This window comes from Phalangium opilio, unplaced genomic scaffold (assembly GCF_054372755.1).
Source record: "Phalangium opilio isolate 3A_F unplaced genomic scaffold, DU_Popi_V2 ptg000082l_1, whole genome shotgun sequence".
NCBI classification, from domain to species: Eukaryota; Metazoa; Arthropoda; class Arachnida; order Opiliones; family Phalangiidae; genus Phalangium; species Phalangium opilio.
This window is the reverse complement of record NW_028324189.1, coordinates 19,565,983-19,585,616: the sequence shown is the minus strand read 5'-3', so window position 1 is coordinate 19,585,616 and position 19,634 is coordinate 19,565,983. Positions and strand designations below refer to the sequence as shown.

The window sequence follows — 19,634 nt, the reverse complement described above, 5'->3', positions numbered from 1 at the left end:
CACCAGGGTTTTCTAGCCCTATTGTAGCTCTACAACATTTGGTCAACTTGTTATTGTTTCTTTAAATTGCCTTTAGTTTGTTTTTAATTTCAATTTTTTCAAAAAAATAAAATTTGATTGTTCGTGATATTTTTATATAAAACGCCACGATATTAAATTGAAGATTTTGCTACAACAGTTGTCTTATTTATTTTGTCATATGAACATTCAGTTTTAAACCCCAAAAGGGTTGGGAAGTTTGGCAGTCTGGAGATGCACCCAAAATACTCCTCAGGGGCAAGCTCAAATTCTTCACAACCGGGCACTGGACCGATTAGTTCTGGCTTGTTTTTCTCCAACGCTGGCATTTGCGTAAATTCGTGACCCTTTATCATCCCTAAAGAAGTCCCCAGTAGCACAAGCCTTCCGCATAAAAGTCGGTTAAAGGTCGAATAGTCGGTTTACGGTCCAGTCAGCTGTACCATGCTTATTCCGACACTTTTCCGACTCATGAAGCCGACTACTTCTTTTAGTTGGCAATGCCGACATCTATCTGACAGTTGGAACAGAGATGGTTTAAAGTAGGCTTGCCTACCATCTAGAAAATTCCAACTTATTTTTTGCCAATTGATTACCGACTCTCTCGCGCTAGTCGGTATTGTGACGTTTAAGAAGAGTAAAATTAAAAGCAAAGTTATTCTTAGGCCGTTTAGTAACCGACATTTATCCGACAGTTGGAACTGTGGTGGTTTGAAGTAGGCTTGTCTACCGTCTAGAAAATTCCAACACATTTTTTGCCAATTGATTACCAACTCCCTCGCGCTAGTCGTTATTGTGACGTTTAAGAAGAGTAAAATTAAAAGCAAAGTTATTCTTAGGCCGTTTAGTAACCGACATTTATCCGACAGTTGGAACTGTGATGGTTTGAAGTAGACTTGCCTACCGTCCAAAACATGTAACCCATTTTTGCCAATTGATTACCAACTCCTTCCCGCTAGTCGGTACGGTCACGTTTTAAAAGAGTAAAATGAAACCATGCACGTCATCATCGAAGAGGGCGCTGCTAGTGCGAAAGCAAGTTAGCCTTTCCAGTATCTCTGACGCGGCTGGGTCGTTACAATGTTTAAACGAGATTTTTGTGGTCGAAAATGATTAGTTATAGGCTTGCTAACTTTTAATTTCATCGCTAAGGTTCTTTGTCACACTAAATAAACTAGAAACGTCTTCGTTTGTCACGTAAGGTTTGAATTTTGTTATTGAATTATCAATTTAACTTAGAGCCAGTTTTATGCATAAACCTTTGCTTTTTTACCTAGCTTCTCATCTGCTGGGAACCACACCCATAGAAAATGAAACCAAAACTTAAACGTTTATGTATACCTTCAGTTTCTTTGTTTGATTATAAAAGAAGCAAGTGTTTTGGGGCGCTTGGAGTTCAAAAACCTTATATATTAAGTATTTTAAAGATTTTTGGTTGTGAAAATAATACTGAATTCCAAAATAGATCTCAATTTGTTTTAATTTGAGAATTTTTATGCGGTTTCAAACATTTTAAGAGAAAAATGTGTCAAGTAATACCCTTTAGAATTGTATGTTTTTCTTTTTCCTTAAAAAATCTGTAAGTGTATATTTTTCATTAAGATTTTTGTAATTTAAGAGATAGTAACTGGCCACATCGAAGATATTAACAATGAATATTAATAAATGCTTTAATTGATTTAAATATTATACTCGCCCTGAAAACTTTTACTTTTGGTTAAAACCAATTAGCTAGGCAGCTAATATTTCCATTCGACTAGTCGTGTAATATCGAATACATTGTTTAATATTTGAAATTGTTATAATTGATGCTCAACCTGTATGTTACTTGAAATAACCAAAGTACAAATTCTAAAGTGATTTTCATTGAAAATGTATTAAAGAAATTTCAATACTTGGTATCAGTAAACTTTACTATAAGCGAATGAAGCCTGGAGTCAGGGTTGGCAAAAATCCGGCAAAAACTAGTTTTTGCCGGGACACGTGGCAAAAAGTGGAAAAAACCGGCAAAAACGGAAAAAACCGGCAAAATTGGAAAAAACCTTTTCCCTATTGAAATGATAATTAGAAATGCTAACTTTGGCTTTGTATTTGTCATTGGTGTTATTATAGGTCTTCCAACAGCTAATATGTCTCAATCTTAATCAGTTTTATAACATTTACTGTGTTTTAATCGTTCGAGCTAAATCCACTTTTAACTTACAACTTACGAAATTTTGCTCACATTCCAATGATTCTGGTTGCTTCGCATTTGATAACTAAACAATTTTTAAGCAGTTTCTTGCTTTAATCTGTTTCGAAAACTCAAAATTAGCGAGTTGAAAAAAATAGTGTTGAGCGAAAAATAAGGACTGATTTTTCATTTATTTGTATAACAAAGCCAAAACGTTCTTTGCCACGCGGTTTTTTTCTCCATTTTATAATGAGAATGTAACCCACTTCATAAGCCTATATAATTATGGTAGAATTTTGGACGTTTTATTTTCATTTCAAATCCGAATTTTTTTATTTTTAAAATTTAGTTCGTTATTTCCACATAAAGTGGAAAAAACCGCGGCAAAAAGGTTTTTGCCGCGCGGTTTTTACCTGGAAAAAACCGCGGTTTTTTCCACCCCTGGCAAAAACGTGCCAACCCTGCCTGGAGTTAAGGCTTGATCGTCGCAAAACCGTCGGGCCTCGAGTTAAGGTTTGATCGTCGCAAAAGCGTCGGACCTCTTGCTGACAGGCGGTTAAGTCGACTCTCAAACGTGTTGGATGAGGGTCGTATTTCATTCGTTTCGTAACAGTCGGTAAACTAGTGGGCCGTCGTCCCACCGGGCGGACATTTCGAATCTCAAACCCTTACTCTACCAGCCCTTTACCGACGATTTACCGTTCCAATACTAAAAAGCCGCGAAATCGTCGGATTGAGCGCGGGTTTAGGTAGGCATAATGACGCCGACCTATAGTCGGCCAACAGTCGTTTTATAGTCGCCTCATAACAGTCTGAAAACTGGCGGGCCGTCGTCCCGCCGGGCGGACATTTCGACTCTCAAACCCTTACTCTACCAGCCCTTTACCGACGATTTACCGTTCCTATACTAAAAAGCCGCGAAATCGTCGGATTGAGCGCGGCTTTAGGTAGGCATAATGACGCCGACATATAGTCGGCCAACAGTCGTTTTATAGTAGCCTCAAAACAGTAGGAAAACCGGCGGGCCATCGTCCCTCCAGGCGGACATTTCGACTTTCAAACCATTACTCTCCCGACTTATTAGTGACTTTTTACCAACTCGTCGGTAACACACAACGCCGACCATGTAGGCCCTACGTCGGCAGTGCTACTGGGGGTACAGGACCATTAAACAGAGTTGGACTGGATTGGAGATACGACGCGTGGTTTTTTATGGCAGAACCTCTAGCGCCACGACACGACGAATATTTAAACTTTTTTGACTCGCGTTTCCACGTATCTTACCTGCTGCGAGAACCTTCAAGTCAATGGGTTCTTTTAAATAATTGGATTGAATTACTGGAGGGTGCCGAGGATTATTTGATTGCAGCGTAATGGTGCCTCTTGATTTAACGTGCAAATTGGCCGGTATAATTGAAAAGCAAGGAACGTCACGAAATTGTTCGAAATAGTCGCTGGCCTATGGGGTGGAAATATGGATAAAGTGAAATCCTATTGGTTAAAACAGGAATACATCATGTCCCCATGCATCGTATGTTAATTTTGTGGGTATACCGGGCTTGAGAACTTAGTACACGTCATGTGACGCCTCCTAATTCTGATTGCATCTTTCTAACTGTGATTTCATTGGTTGGTATCAAGGTCAGGGGGCAAGGTATAACACGCACCGAGATATATTATTCAAGAGGTAAAATTCGTCGTACATAATGATTAGTCTAGATAGCTCCTCCCACAAAGTCCGCCTAGATGCGTTGAGTGAAAATGGAGTTAGCTAAAACATTTGGAGTGCACAAAGCTACTAAACCGAAACACATACGTGATAAAAAGTTCCTAGCTCATCATAATTCTATTAGCGCTGCTTAACTATTTGACAAGGCGTATGCGCTGGTGGATTTTGTCCCACGTCAAGACAATCAAGGTTTCTGGGTTGACTGCTTATACTTAACAGTTATAGAATTGACCCTACCACGGTGCGATTCCCATCTGAAGTTTGATGAGCGGGAGAGCAAACAGAAATGGTGTCATGATCCCGGGAAGAATCATGTTTCATGACTAAAGTATACAAAGTGTCATTTTTCTTCTATTATCCCCTTCTGATGACACCAATTCTTTGGGAATAGTATCTAGACTGACAAAGGTTTCCACCCTGTATATTAGATTTTAAAGAAATTATCCTACATCTTTTTCCAACGTCATTAAGTCCATCAAATTATTCACGGGAGAGAAGAAATATTGCATATCTTTGTCATCTCCGGGTAGAGTTTCGTGCCGGGTTTTATAGTAGCCATTTACTTCGATCAGTCCAGGCGTTGACGTTGGGCCCTTCAAGACTGCGGTGTCCTGGTTACTCTGCATACTTTGGCCATGATGCGGACTCACTCCCGACAATTGAGGTGATCAATTTGGTCAATCAATGCGAGAAGAGAGGGGACAAACTAATCATTGGCTGGGACGCCAATGCTCATCACATCACGTGGGGCAGTTCTGACTGCAACAGGAGAGGTGATGATCTACTTGAATATTTAGTTGGTTGTAAACTCTATATTCTCAATCAAAACAATGAACCATCTTTTGTTACTTCTAATAGATGGGAGGTAATTGACCTCACGCTAGTCACAGAAAACCTCGCGTCTTCCGTGTCTAACTGGCATGTGTCTAATGAGCCGTCTCTTTCGGATCATAGGCACATCTGCTTCAATGTCGCGACTACTTCTGTCCCGTTGGGGACGGAGATACGCAATCCAAAACGGACCAATTGGGCCGGGTATAGGAAAGACCTAATCCTACGCTACGGAGATGGTCACACCCCTAAACTTACTTCACCTAAGGGTCTTGATAGGGCTGCTGGTGACTTACCGTGCTCCATCATTGAGTCGTTTCACCGTAAATGCCCACTTAAGACCGTTAACTGCTCGAGGCTTGTCCCTTGGTGGAACGCGGATCTCAGCCGGCTTCGGAAAAACACGCGCAGGCTCTTTAACAAAGCCAAGGGCACGGGTGACTGGACTGGATATAGGCAGTCCTTTAATACCTACAACAGGGCTTTTAGAGCTGCTAAGAAGGACTCCTGGCGGACCTTCTGTGAGCAAGTCTCCAATGTCCTTGCCTGCTTTTGCAGGCGGGCTTAGACTACATCATCTCTCCGTTATGCAAGATCTATAGACTTTGTATGCCTTTTGAATGGAAAAGCTCTAAGGTCATCTTTATTCATAACCCTGGGAAATGTTGCTATCTCGAGGCGAAGGCATTCAGACCCATATGCCTGACCTCCTCTATCAAAATTCTAGAGAGGGTGCTCGCTATCCAGTGGCAGGCGGGGTGGATGTTGGCGATCCGGTGGCAGGCGAAGTGGGTGGTGGCTATCCGGTGGCAGGCAGAGAGGGTGCTGGCTATCCGGTGGCAGGCGTAGTGGGTGTTGGCGATCCGGTGGCAGGAGGAGAGGGTGCTGGCTATCCGGTGGCAGGCGCATAGGGTGCTGGCTATCCGGTGGCAGGCAGAGAGGGTGCTGGCTATCCGGTGGCAGGCGTAGTGGGTGTTGGCGATCCGGTGGCAGGAGGAGAGGGTGTTGGCTATCCGGTGGCAGGCGTAGTGGGTGTTGGCGATCCGGTGGCAGGCGGAGTGGCTGTTGACGATCCGGTGGCAGGCGGAGTGGGTGTTGGCGATCCGGTGGCAGGCGCATAGGGTGCTGGCTATCCGGTGGCAGGCGTAGTGGGTGTTAGCGATCCGGTGGCAGGCGTAGTGGGTGTTGGCGATCCGGTAGCAGGCGTAGTGGGTGTTGGCGATCCGGTGGCAGGCGTAGTGGGTGTTGGCGATCCGGTGGCAGGCGTAGTGGGTGTTGGCGATCCGGTGGCAGGCGGAGTGGGTGTTGGCGATCCGGTGGCAGGCGCATAGGGTGCTGGCTATCCGGTGGCAGACGAAGAGGGTGGTGGCTATCCGGTGGCAGACGAAGAGTTTGCTGGCTATCCGGTGGCAGACAGAAGAGGGTGCTGGCTATCCGGTGGCAGACAGAAGAGGGTGCTGGCTATCCGGTGGCAGACGAAGAGGGTTCTGGCTATCCGGTGGCAGACAGAAGAGGATGATGGCGATCCGGTGGCAGGCGAAGTGGGTGGTGGCTATCCGGTGGCAGGCAGAGAGGGTGCTGGCTATCCGGTGGCAGGCAGAGAGGGTGCTGGCTATCCGGTGGCAGGCGTAGTTGGTGTTGGCGATCCGGTGGCAGGAGGAGAGGGTGCTGGCTATACGGTGGCAGGCGCATAGGGTGCTGGCTATCCGGTGGCAGGCAGAGAGGGTGCTGGCTATCCGGTGGCAGGCGTAGTGGGTGTTGGCGATCCGGTGGCAGGAGGAGAGGGTGCTGGCTATCCGGTGGCAGGCGTAGTGGGTGTTGGCGATCCGGTGGCAGGCGGAGTGGGTGTTGACGCTCCGGTGGCAGGCGGAGTGGGTGTTGGCGATCCGGTGGCAGGCGCATAGGGTGCTGGCTATCCGGTGGCAGGCGTAGTGGGTGTTAGCGATCCGGTGGCAGGCGTAGTGGGTGTTGGCGATCCGGTGGCAGGCGTAGTGGGTGTTGGCGATCCGGTGGCAGGCGTAGAGGGTGCTGGCTATCCGGTGGCAGACGAAGAGGGTGGTGGCTATCCGGTGGCAGACGAAGAGTTTGCTGGCTATCCGGTGGCAGACGAAGAGGGTGCTGGCTATCCGGTGGCAGGCGCATAGGGTGCTGGCTATCCGGTGGCAGACGAAGAGGGTGGTGGCTATCCGGTGGCAGGCGGAGTGGCTGTTGACGATCCGGTGGCAGGCGGAGTGGGTGTTGGCGATCCGGTGGCAGGCGCATAGGGTGCTGGCTATCCGGTGGCAGGCGTAGTGGGTGTTAGCGATCCGGTGGCAGGCGTAGTGGGTGTTGGCGATCCGGTAGCAGGCGTAGTGGGTGTTGGCGATCCGGTGGCAGGCGTAGTGGGTGTTGGCGATCCGGTGGCAGGCGTAGTGGGTGTTGGCGATCCGGTGGCAGGCGGAGTGGGTGTTGGCGATCCGGTGGCAGGCGCATAGGGTGCTGGCTATCCGGTGGCAGACGAAGAGGGTGGTGGCTATCCGGTGGCAGACGAAGAGTTTGCTGGCTATCCGGTGGCAGACAGAAGAGGGTGCTGGCTATCCGGTGGCAGACAGAAGAGGGTGCTGGCTATCCGGTGGCAGACGAAGAGGGTTCTGGCTATCCGGTGGCAGACAGAAGAGGATGATGGCGATCCGGTGGCAGGCGAAGTGGGTGGTGGCTATCCGGTGGCAGGCAGAGAGGGTGCTGGCTATCCGGTGGCAGGCAGAGAGGGTGCTGGCTATCCGGTGGAAGGCGTAGTTGGTGTTGGCGATCCGGTGGCAGGAGGAGAGGGTGCTGGCTATACGGTGGCAGGCGCATAGGGTGCTGGCTATCCGGTGGCAGGCAGAGAGGGTGCTGGCTATCCGGTGGCAGGCGTAGTGGGTGTTGGCGATCCGGTGGCAGGAGGAGAGGGTGCTGGCTATCCGGTGGCAGGCGTAGTGGGTGTTGGCGATCCGGTGGCAGGCGGAGTGGGTGTTGACGCTCCGGTGGCAGGCGGAGTGGGTGTTGGCGATCCGGTGGCAGGCGCATAGGGTGCTGGCTATCCGGTGGCAGGCGTAGTGGGTGTTAGCGATCCGGTGGCAGGCGTAGTGGGTGTTGGCGATCCGGTGGCAGGCGTAGAGGGTGCTGGCTATCCGGTGGCAGGCGTAGAGGGTGCTGGCTATCCGGTGGCAGACGAAGAGGGTGGTGGCTATCCGGTGGCAGACGAAGAGTTTGCTGGCTATCCGGTGGCAGACGAAGAGGGTGCTGGCTATCCGGTGGCAGGCGCATAGGGTGCTGGCTATCCGGTGGCAGACGAAGAGGGTGGTGGCTATCCGGTGGCAGACGAAGAGTTTGCTGGCTATCCGGTGGCAGACAGAAGAGGGTGCTGGCTATCCGGTGGCAGACAGAAGAGGGTGCTGGCTATCCGGTGGCAGACGAAGAGGGTTCTGGCTATCCGGTGGCAGACAGAAGAGGATGATGGCGATCCGGTGGCAGGCGAAGTGGGTGGTGGCTATCCGGTGGCAGGCAGAGAGGGTGCTGGCTATACGGTGGCAGGCGCATAGGGTGCTGGCTATCCGGTGGCAGGCAGAGAGGGTGCTGGCTATCCGGTGGCAGGCGTAGTGGGTGTTGGCGATCCGGTGGCAGGAGGAGAGGGTGCTGGCTATCCGGTGGCAGGCGTAGTGGGTGTTGGCGATCCGGTGGCAGGCGGAGTGGGTGTTGGCGATCCGGTGGCAGGCGGAGTGGGTGTTGGCGATCCGGTGGCAGGCGCATAGGGTGCTGGCTATCCGGTGGCAGGCGTAGTGGGTGTTGGCGATCCGGTGGCAGGCGTAGTGGGTGTTGGCGATCCGGTGGCAGGCGTAGAGGGAGTTGGCGATCCGGTGGCAGGCGGAGTGGGTGTTGGCGATCCGGTGGCAGGCGCATAGGGTGCTGGCTATCCGGTGGCAGACGAAGAGGGTGGTGGCTATCCGGTGGCAGACAGAAGAGGATGATGGCGATCCGGTGGCAGGCGAAGTGGGTGGTGGCTATCCGGTGGCAGGCAGAGAGGGTGCTGGCTATCCGGTGGCAGGCAGAGAGGGTGCTGGCTATCCGGTGGCAGGCGTAGTTGGTGTTGGCGATCCGGTGGCAGGAGGAGAGGGTGCTGGCTATACGGTGGCAGGCGCATAGGGTGCTGGCTATCCGGTGGCAGGCAGAGAGGGTGCTGGCTATCCGGTGGCAGGCGTAGTGGGTGTTGGCGATCCGGTGGCAGGCGGAGTGGGTGTTGGCGATCCGGTGGCAGGCGGAGTGGGTGTTGGCGATCCGGTGGCAGGCGCATAGGGTGCTGGCTATCCGGTGGCAGGCGTAGTGGGTGTTGGCGATCCGGTGGCAGGCGTAGTGGGTGTTGGCGATCCGGTGGCAGGCGCATAGGGTGCTGGCTATCCGGTGGCAGACGAAGAGGGTGGTGGCTATCCGGTGGCAGACGAAGAGTTTGCTGGCTATCCGGTGGCAGACGAAGAGGGTGCTGGCTATCCGGTGGCAGGCGCATAGGGTGCTGGCTATCCGGTGGCAGACGAAGAGGGTGGTGGCTATCCGGTGGCAGACGAAGAGTTTGCTGGCTATCCGGTGGCAGACAGAAGAGGGTGCTGGCTATCCGGTGGCAGACAGAAGAGGGTGCTGGCTATCCGGTGGCAGACGAAGAGGGTTCTGGCTATCCGGTGGCAGACAGAAGAGGATGATGGCGATCCGGTGGCAGGCGAAGTGGGTGGTGGCTATCCGGTGGCAGGCAGAGAGGGTGCTGGCTATACGGTGGCAGGCGCATAGGGTGCTGGCTATCCGGTGGCAGGCAGAGAGGGTGCTGGCTATCCGGTGGCAGGCGTAGTGGGTGTTGGCTATCCGGTGGCAGGCAGAGAGGGTGCTGGCTATCCGGTGGCAGGCGTAGTGGGTGTTGGCGATCCGGTGGCAGGCGGAGTGGGTGTTGGCGATCCGGTGGCAGGCGGAGTGGGTGTTGGCGATCCGGTGGCAGGCGCATAGGGTGCTGGCTATCCGGTGGCAGGCGTAGTGGGTGTTGGCGATCCGGTGGCAGGCGTAGTGGGTGTTGGCGATCCGGTGGCAGGCGTAGAGGGAGTTGGCGATCCGGTGGCAGGCGGAGTGGGTGTTGGCGATCCGGTGGCAGGCGCATAGGGTGCTGGCTATCCGGTGGCAGACGAAGAGGGTGGTGGCTATCCGGTGGCAGACGAAGAGTTTGCTGGCTATCCGGTGGCAGACGAAGAGGGTGCTGGCTATCCGGTGGCAGACAGAAGAGGGTGCTGGCTATCCGGTGGCAGACGAAGAGGGTTCTGGCTATCCGGTGGCAGACAGAAGAGGATGATGGCGATCCGGTGGCAGGCGAAGAGGATGATGGCGATCCGGTGGCAGGCGAAGTGGGTGGTGGCTATCCGGTGGCAGGCAGAGAGGGTGCTGGCTATCCGGTGGCAGGCAGAGAGGGTGCTGGCTATCCGGTGGCAGGCGTAGTTGGTGTTGGCGATCCGGTGGCAGGAGGAGAGGGTGCTGGCTATACGGTGGCAGGCGCATAGGGTGCTGGCTATCCGGTGGCAGGCAGAGAGGGTGCTGGCTATCCGGTGGCAGGCGTAGTGGGTGTTGGCGATCCGGTGGCAGGAGGAGAGGGTGCTGGCTATCCGGTGGCAGGCGTAGTGGGTGTTGGCGATCCGGTGGCAGGCGGAGTGGGTGTTGGCGATCCGGTGGCAGGCGGAGTGGGTGTTGGCGATCCGGTGGCAGGCGCATAGGGTGCTGGCTATCCGGTGGCAGGCGTAGTGGGTGTTGGCGATCCGGTGGCAGGCGTAGTGGGTGTTGGCGATCCGGTGGCAGGCGCATAGGGTGCTGGCTATCCGGTGGCAGACGAAGAGGGTGGTGGCTATCCGGTGGCAGACGAAGAGTTTGCTGGCTATCCGGTGGCAGACAGAAGAGGGTGCTGGCTATCCGGTGGCAGACAGAAGAGGGTGCTGGCTATCCGGTGGCAGACGAAGAGGGTTCTGACTATCCGGTGGCAGACAGAAGAGGATGATGGCGATCCGGTGGCAGGCGAAGTGGGTGGTGGCTATCCGGTGGCAGGCAGAGAGGGTGCTGGCTATCCGGTGGCAGGCAGAGAGGGTGCTGGCTATCCGGTGGAAGGCGTAGTTGGTGTTGGCGATCCGGTGGCAGGAGGAGAGGGTGCTGGCTATACGGTGGCAGGCGCATAGGGTGCTGGCTATCCGGTGGCAGGCAGAGAGGGTGCTGGCTATCCGGTGGCAGGCGTAGTGGGTGTTGGCGATCCGGTGGCAGGAGGAGAGGGTGCTGGCTATCCGGTGGCAGGCGTAGTGGGTGTTGGCGATCCGGTGGCAGGCGGAGTGGGTGTTGACGCTCCGGTGGCAGGCGGAGTGGGTGTTGGCGATCCGGTGGCAGGCGCATAGGGTGCTGGCTATCCGGTGGCAGGCGTAGTGGGTGTTAGCGATCCGGTGGCAGGCGTAGTGGGTGTTGGCGATCCGGTGGCAGGCGTAGAGGGTGCTGGCTATCCGGTGGCAGGCGTAGAGGGTGCTGGCTATCCGGTGGCAGACGAAGAGGGTGGTGGCTATCCGGTGGCAGACGAAGAGTTTGCTGGCTATCCGGTGGCAGACGAAGAGGGTGCTGGCTATCCGGTGGCAGGCGCATAGGGTGCTGGCTATCCGGTGGCAGACGAAGAGGGTGGTGGCTATCCGGTGGCAGACGAAGAGTTTGCTGGCTATCCGGTGGCAGACAGAAGAGGGTGCTGGCTATCCGGTGGCAGACAGAAGAGGGTGCTGGCTATCCGGTGGCAGACGAAGAGGGTTCTGGCTATCCGGTGGCAGACAGAAGAGGATGATGGCGATCCGGTGGCAGGCGAAGTGGGTGGTGGCTATCCGGTGGCAGGCGAAGTGGGTGGTGGCTATCCGGTGGCAGGCAGAGAGGGTGCTGGCTATACGGTGGCAGGCGCATAGGGTGCTGGCTATCCGGTGGCAGGCAGAGAGGGTGCTGGCTATCCGGTGGCAGGCGTAGTGGGTGTTGGCGATCCGGTGGCAGGAGGAGAGGGTGCTGGCTATCCGGTGGCAGGCGTAGTGGGTGTTGGCGATCCGGTGGCAGGCGGAGTGGGTGTTGGCGATCCGGTGGCAGGCGGAGTGGGTGTTGGCGATCCGGTGGCAGGCGGAGTGGGTGTTGGCGATCCGGTGGCAGGCGCATAGGGTGCTGGCTATCCGGTGGCAGGCGTAGTGGGTGTTGGCGATCCGGTGGCAGGCGTAGTGGGTGTTGGCGATCCGGTGGCAGGCGTAGAGGGAGTTGGCGATCCGGTGGCAGGCGGAGTGGGTGTTGGCGATCCGGTGGCAGGCGCATAGGGTGCTGGCTATCCGGTGGCAGACGAAGAGGGTGGTGGCTATCCGGTGGCAGACGAAGAGTTTGCTGGCTATCCGGTGGCAGACGAAGAGGGTGCTGGCTATCCGGTGGCAGACAGAAGAGGGTGCTGGCTATCCGGTGGCAGACGAAGAGGGTTCTGGCTATCCGGTGGCAGACAGAAGAGGATGATGGCGATCCGGTGGCAGGCGAAGAGGATGATGGCGATCCGGTGGCAGGCGAAGTGGGTGGTGGCTATCCGGTGGCAGGCAGAGAGGGTGCTGGCTATCCGGTGGCAGGCAGAGAGGGTGCTGGCTATCCGGTGGCAGGCGTAGTTGGTGTTGGCGATCCGGTGGCAGGAGGAGAGGGTGCTGGCTATACGGTGGCAGGCGCATAGGGTGCTGGCTATCCGGTGGCAGGCAGAGAGGGTGCTGGCTATCCGGTGGCAGGCGTAGTGGGTGTTGGCGATCCGGTGGCAGGAGGAGAGGGTGCTGGCTATCCGGTGGCAGGCGGAGTGGGTGTTGGCGATCCGGTGGCAGGCGGAGTGGGTGTTGACGCTCCGGTGGCAGGCGGAGTGGGTGTTGGCGATCCGGTGGCAGGCGCATAGGGTGCTGGCTATCCGGTGGCAGGCGTAGTGGGTGTTAGCGATCCGGTGTCAGGCGTAGTGGGTGTTGGCGATCCGGTGGCAGGCGTAGTGGGTGTTGGCGATCCGGTGGCAGGCGTAGAGGGTGTTGGCGATCCGGTGGCAGGCGGAGTGGGTGTTGGCGATCCGGTGGCAGGCGCATAGGGTGCTGGCTATCCGGTGGCAGACGAAGAGGGTGGTGGCTATCCGGTGGCAGACGAAGAGTTTGCTGGCTATCCGGTGGCAGACGAAGAGGGTGCTGGCTATCCGGTGGCAGACAGAAGAGGGTGCTGGCTATCCGGTGGCAGACGAAGAGGGTTCTGGCTATCCGGTGGCAGACAGAAGAGGATGATGGCTATCCGGTGGCAGGCGAAGAGAGGGTGCTGGCGATTATCAGAAATATATTACTTTATACGAAGTTCACTTCTCCCTACCTCGCGCCGGCCATCATCTATGAAGTATTTTTACAGGCTAGAAACGGTACCGTTCCTCCCGAACAGCGAGGCAGAGAGGTGAAAATAAAAACACTAGCGTCGCATAGTGAGAAAAATGTGCTTTTCTTACAATCGTATCATGGTTGTATCTTATGCAGCGGTTTCTCACTTGCGCGAAATACAGTTGAATCCCGCCGTTTATAGGAAACGTCAGATTATCTTGGCAGTGGCCATTTATCACAGTTCTCTCTCGAGAGGAAAAATGTTTCTCTTCGCGACTAGCGCGCGTCGGGAGGGGGAAAAATTCACACCTCTTCACTCTTGCATAGATTTTTTTCCGATTTCTCTTCATAGATGATGCCCACGGTACTAACCATTATTGAAGTGAACTTCGTATAAGGTAATATATTTCTGCTTTAAGTTTACTGAGTAAACCTTGCTTTTAAGTCGCCAAGGTGATTTCCCCTTTTTTGGGTAGGTCGGAAAGTTTTTGGGGGTAAGCCCCATCCTACTAATATTTTTCCCAAGCGACTCTAGTTTTTCATTTGGAAGCTTGTATTTTCATCTTGGGTGGTTTTTACCAATAGTACCTTTCCATTCACTTCCATACACTTTTACTTTCCCCTTACGTCATTGGTATTTTTGGAGGACGGAAAGGCACTAAAGGGGTTTTAGAAATGCACCAAATGAAAAACTTTAAGCCTGGGTTTTTACATTTTTAACAGAAAATAATTCCACCAATACTTATACACTTTTGATATTAAAATATTTAACACCATCTCACCTCCCTTATCTCTGATCAAACTACCATATTTGGCGAAACTATCAATTCTTCTAGCTATATGCTGGCATTAAGTTATTAGATAGATTTTTTCCTTCTCAACAAGTCATAGATGGTCAAACTATCAAATCTTCCTTCAATATGTTAGATTGGCTCTCATTGTTAGAGAGATTTTTTGCCTATCAAATCAAATTGAAATCTTTAGAAACGACTAAATTAATCGATTATTTAATTTCCGGACTTTAAATTTGATTGTTTTCCATCAAATTCATTTGGTCTCTACCTAATTTTATTCTGTTTAATCGATTCCTGATATTTCCTGATTTTGTAGAATTTCTAATATTTTCATATATTCATATAATTTGCATAATCTCATTTCTCAAGTTTGACTTTTAACCGTCTATAGTTCAAAAGCTGCTATCCAAACTTTTTCAAATTATTCGCCCTTGATTTATTCTAAACCATCTACTATAAACGGTTAACTAATAATAATTAAAGGCAAAAATTGCAATTAAAAACTCTGGGTAATAAAAATCAGAAAATCTACACTTTAATTTATCTACTTCTACGTTTGGATGATTTCGTGGAATCGTTCTTCCTCCTCGAGTAGTCGTTCACATCAGTGACAGCACGGAACTTCTATATACAAGAAGCTCCGTCTTCACAGTTTGAACTGTTGAACCATCGTTTATTTTACTTTTATTTATTTGTTTGAGAGGGTTATAACGACCACCAAGTACAGAATCTTCTTATAGAATAAACCTACACTTGCTAACGTTCAAATATATTAAAAACTTCGATATAATTCAAAAAACGACTTATCTTTCCAGAAATTTTCATAACTATCAAAATTGCCTATCAAAGATTAGCTCATAATTTTTTTAAAATGAAATCAGAAAACAGATGTCGCCAAATAAAATCACTGAAAAAGTCAATATATTTCTTAAGGAATAATGCCTATCATTTTTATGATTTCAAAAAGATGGGGTTAGTAGCCAGATCATGTTGAGAATCGATATTTTTCTCTAGAAGATTTCAACGAATCAATGAATCATATCAACTTCGAGTGCACTTTCTAAGCTATCAAACAAATTTGTATTATATTTAAAAATTTTCAAAGTTCATATTGGGGTACTCCTGCTTGATTTGCTCTTGATGTTATTAAATACGCTTTCCTAATTAAACTTATTCTACAGGGCCGGTAGGCCCTTGTAGATATGACTTGATACTCTTTTGTAACGTTAAAGCAAAATTCACATGCTTTTACCATTTTTCCTATGGAGATTAACATGGGGTTTTTCGTGATATTTAGCCACCTCTAACTGAAAAACTAGAGCGAAGATACTTTTCGGAATACTCTTAATTTAACAATTATGTATTCAAGGTGTGCTATCGGCTAGTTTAATTTAAATCAATTAACTCTAAGTATGTTAATTTTAGTTAATTCTGAAAGTACGTCAAAATTACTTTTGAGTCAGACTATCTAGCAGTAGACGCTGACAGATTACTTTACTATTTCATCCGAGCTTGAGCACCTTTATATGTATTTTCTAATTAACTGTAGCACCCTTAATAAGAAATAGGTCGTTATCAGGTCGAATTTTCGTCTAGAAAAGTAATTCAGGTAAATAATTACAGTTAACAGAGGTTTTTATATCATTTAAAGTAAGTTTTTGAACGTTCTTTACGGCCAAGGCTTAAGTTGTATTTTAGTTTGTCTATGAAATATAGTATTTATATAGTCTTTCCCCTTTCAAGATAAAAAAAGCTCATTTCCAGCTCTGTATTCCAAAAATACGCAGTCTGCTTCGTTTCCTGCTACAAACAAATATATGAGGACTGAGGTATACAGGGTTTCATTATTTGTTAATCTCACCAAAATGCTACTAATTGTGAAGGTGTGTGATATATTTCCTTAAACTAAACCAATGTAGAGGAATTTCCATGTTTACATCAGCACAGATTCTCTCAACGTAACCACGTTGGAAACGGAGAGTTACGTATGAGGTATACTGGGTTTCATTATTTGTTAATGGTTTAGAAATCAACGGTAGTGTTTTCACCCTGTGAAGAATTCAACTTCAAAATATTACAGGAAAGATCACAAAATGTTCAATGTGTTTTCCTACGGCAGTTAAAAGAGTGGTGTATAGGTTACTGGTTAGCGCAGTTCACTCAACATTCTCATTTGAGGACAGGTATACGCGGTTTCATTATTTGTTAATCTCACTAAAATGCTACTAATTGTGAAGGTGTGTGATATAATTCCTTAAAACTAAACCAATGTAGAGGACCAGATTATTCGTTAAAACAATTTTGGTCCTATTGAATCAGTTATACTGTGATGTTACGTTATCATTTTATAAACTATTTGTTACCAACAGTGGATTGTTTAATTCATAAGTAACAGTGGTGCTGGTTAATCCAGGAGGACAGTGTCGTTATATAATTTAATTAGTCAAATAATTTTCATGTTTACATCACAGATTCTCTCAACGTAACCACGTTAGAAACGGAGGGTTACGTTGTTTGCTATTTCCACAGTCCACGTTGCCGTTTGTTTATTGGTTTAAATTGCTATGAATTGTATAGGTATTTGATTTAATTACTGGTATTCAAGCTAAACTATAGAATAACATCATTCATTAACATATTGTATAGATAATCTTTACCACAAACCTAGCACAGGATATGATAAAAATTTAACGCAATGTGTTGGAAATAATAAAAAACTCCTCTAAACATTAGAGTTAAGGTGAATTATTTATTAAAAGTCATTTTATAAGCTTAATGAGCACTGACGACAAGTTAATTTCAACGTAATTAAGTGTAATTAACGTGAAATTAAACCCCGAATGTACATTTTTTTTGGATGAAAACTCAGATGTCCTTGATTAAGATTGTATCTAACCAAGCCGTTGGTAAAGCCCCATGTTTTCTCTTTCACACTTAAGCTAATTTAAATTATCTCGAAAGCACCTTAATAGGCGCGAAATTCAAAAGTTTAGGGTAAAATAAGAATCGAAAACTCCACTAAAAATTGCAATTAAGGTGAAGTATACATTTAAACTCATTTTATAGCCTAAATGTACACTGCCAAAACACAATCCTACGTTAATTTTAACTCAATTAAATATAATTAACGTGAAATTAAACCAAAATATACATTTTTGGATAAAAGCTCAAATAACTTTTAAATAAACTGTTTAAACTACCCAAAAGTTTAGGGTACCATAATGATGAATATATGGCAAAAATATTAAACTGCACTAAACATTGCAAATAGGGTAAAAAATTCAAATAAATTTTAAGCTTAATCCACTCTCACGAACCACGCTCAAATTAAGATTAAAACATCACAAGTTTTTCGTACAGCCACAGTAGTTTCCTATTTCACTTTCAAATTAATCTAAATGATCATTAAAATGTATGCGCATACATTAAAATTTTAGGGTAATTGCAATTTAAGTTAATATTTTATTGAAACTTTTATTATAAAATAAATCCACACAAGATAAACAAGATAAGCCGTTAAATTAAACTCAATCAAGTATAATTAACCTAAGAAAAACATTAACATGTACAAAAATGGGCCAAGCCTCGCTTCGTGCCCTCTCCGCCCTAAAAAGTTCTGAGATCCCATGTAGAGCCAAGTCTGCCTTTTGTTCTCATTCAATCGCCAATTGAACAATTATGTTATAAATTAAGTCCTTTTCCTAATTAATAACCAATCTTCTTTGACTCTATCATTATTATACATCTTTGTTCGTATCAAAAATATCGTGACTTGGCAATCGCAATTAAAAGGAAGTCGAAGGGATATTCACTAAATCGTTTATGGTCGAGGGGATATGTACAAGTTTATAAGATGAGTCATGCACAACCCTATGTACAAATTATATGGTGAGTTATGCATAACCCTATTTACAAGTTTATAAGGCGAGTTATGCATAACCTTATGTACACCTGCGCTTGCCAAGTCACGATATTTTTGATACGAACAAAGATGTATAATAATGATAGAGTCAAAGAATATTGGTTATTAATTAGGAAAAGTACTTAATTTATAACATAATTGTTCAATTGGCGATTGAATGAGACCAAAAGGCAGACTTGGCTCTACATGGGATTTCAGAACTTTTACGGCGGAGAGGGCACGAAGCGAGGCTTGGCCCATTTTTGTACATGTTAATGTTTTTCTTAGGATCTCACTTCTTTTTGTAGACCCTCTCGTTATACTTCGGTAGTTATATTAAAACAAGACCCTCTCGTGGTACTTCGTTTGCCAATATAATCGCTAACGTTTGTCCATATTTACGCTGAATTACCCCTTTCGACCCGCAGAGAATATGCAATAAAGATTGTACGCGATATCCTAATAAAAGAATGTAGCATCAGTTACGACACATTTCTATTAAACTACTACTCCTATTAGCTTTAATATATATTTAACTTTCGGTTAACTTTGGACCATTACGTCCTTTCATCAAGAACACACACTATTTCTGTTGAAAAGACGGCAGCGCCATCTAGTTTTAAAATAAAGAACTAAAGAACAATTTTATAAAAAATTCGGGATGTTTTAATTTTTCTGTGCTTTATAAAATAAATGAAAACTAAATCCTGAATTTTAAGTTTCTATCTCCTCTAGAAGTACCTTAGAATTTTGATGATCGGTGAGTGAGTGAGTGAGTGACAAAATAAGGTAAATTTCACCTGCGATATTTCGAAAAGCATATAGGGTAGGAACTTGAAATTTGGAAACAATAGCTAGGATTGACAGTCCTCGCGGCAAGCAAAATTTCAGACTTTCACCTATACCCATCACGAAGTTACAGTGGGCTTAAAAGTGCCACGAGTTGCTTCGAGAAAAGGATGTCAGTGCTCGACTTGGCTGGGAGCACGGCAGTGCCAGAATGTGAAAGATTCGTGTTTTGGGTAAATTCATGGATACCTTATAATTAAACTAACAAATCTTTCACCCAGCCTCCATTTTCCTGTTTAATTCTTACGATTAATTAAATTGTCATTTAAAAGCTTTTTTCCCCATTTTGAAAAGAGAGCCATTGAAAAGGCGTGATATTTAAAAGTTTTGGGGCAAAGTAGTGATTGTTCTGCAAGAGTCAAACAGTCACTCCTCTAAAGTTTGCAGAATTTCTTGTTCAAACTCGTATAATAAACTGAAATAACACTAGTAAAAGAAGATAAGCCGTTAATTTCAACTTAATGATCATATTTAATTAAAATTAATCGAAAACAACAGGTTTTTTTTGGGTAACTATAGATAACCCTTAACTGAAATAACAAAATAAGATTAAACTACGCCAGTTGTTCTTTCAGCCTAAATGTTTTCCTATTTAACACTAAAATTAATTACATTATCACTATAATGCATTAATAGGCTCCAAACACAAAATTTTAGGGTAAGGAATGTGTCAAAATGAAACTTTTCCATTTAAATTTTAATATATCATTAGCATAGTTCGCCAAATCACCAGCAACAATTTAATCTGGCAACATTCAATGTAATAATGTTGCCAATAAAACAAGGGCGTCTAGCCCATAACTAAGCCATATCACTAGCCATCTCTCGCTATCCCTAATTCAATAAATTTTCTTCTACTGAAATACCACCTAGCATACCAGTCAAGTGGGGGGAGCAACAGAAAATTTTAAAGCACAGTCTTACGATAAGTCTT

At 47.5% G+C, this 19,634-nt stretch overlaps 1 long non-coding RNA gene across 9 annotated transcripts in view; it reads left to right on the top strand.

Moving 5' to 3' along the window:
• Positions 1-18,563, top strand: part of LOC149653644 (uncharacterized) — a 100,955-nt gene extending 82,392 nt beyond the window's left edge. For 7 of the 9 annotated variants that reach the window (XR_016371382.1, XR_016371381.1, XR_016371387.1 and 4 more), the window contains 2 exons: positions 15,834-15,942; positions 16,031-18,563. This is a non-coding gene — a long non-coding RNA (uncharacterized LOC149653644). The remainder of the gene's footprint in view (positions 1-15,833; positions 15,943-16,030) is intronic. The other 2 variants (XR_016371388.1, XR_016371386.1) reach the window with 2 other exon arrangements.
• The last annotated feature ends 1,071 nt before the right edge of the window (positions 18,564-19,634 follow it).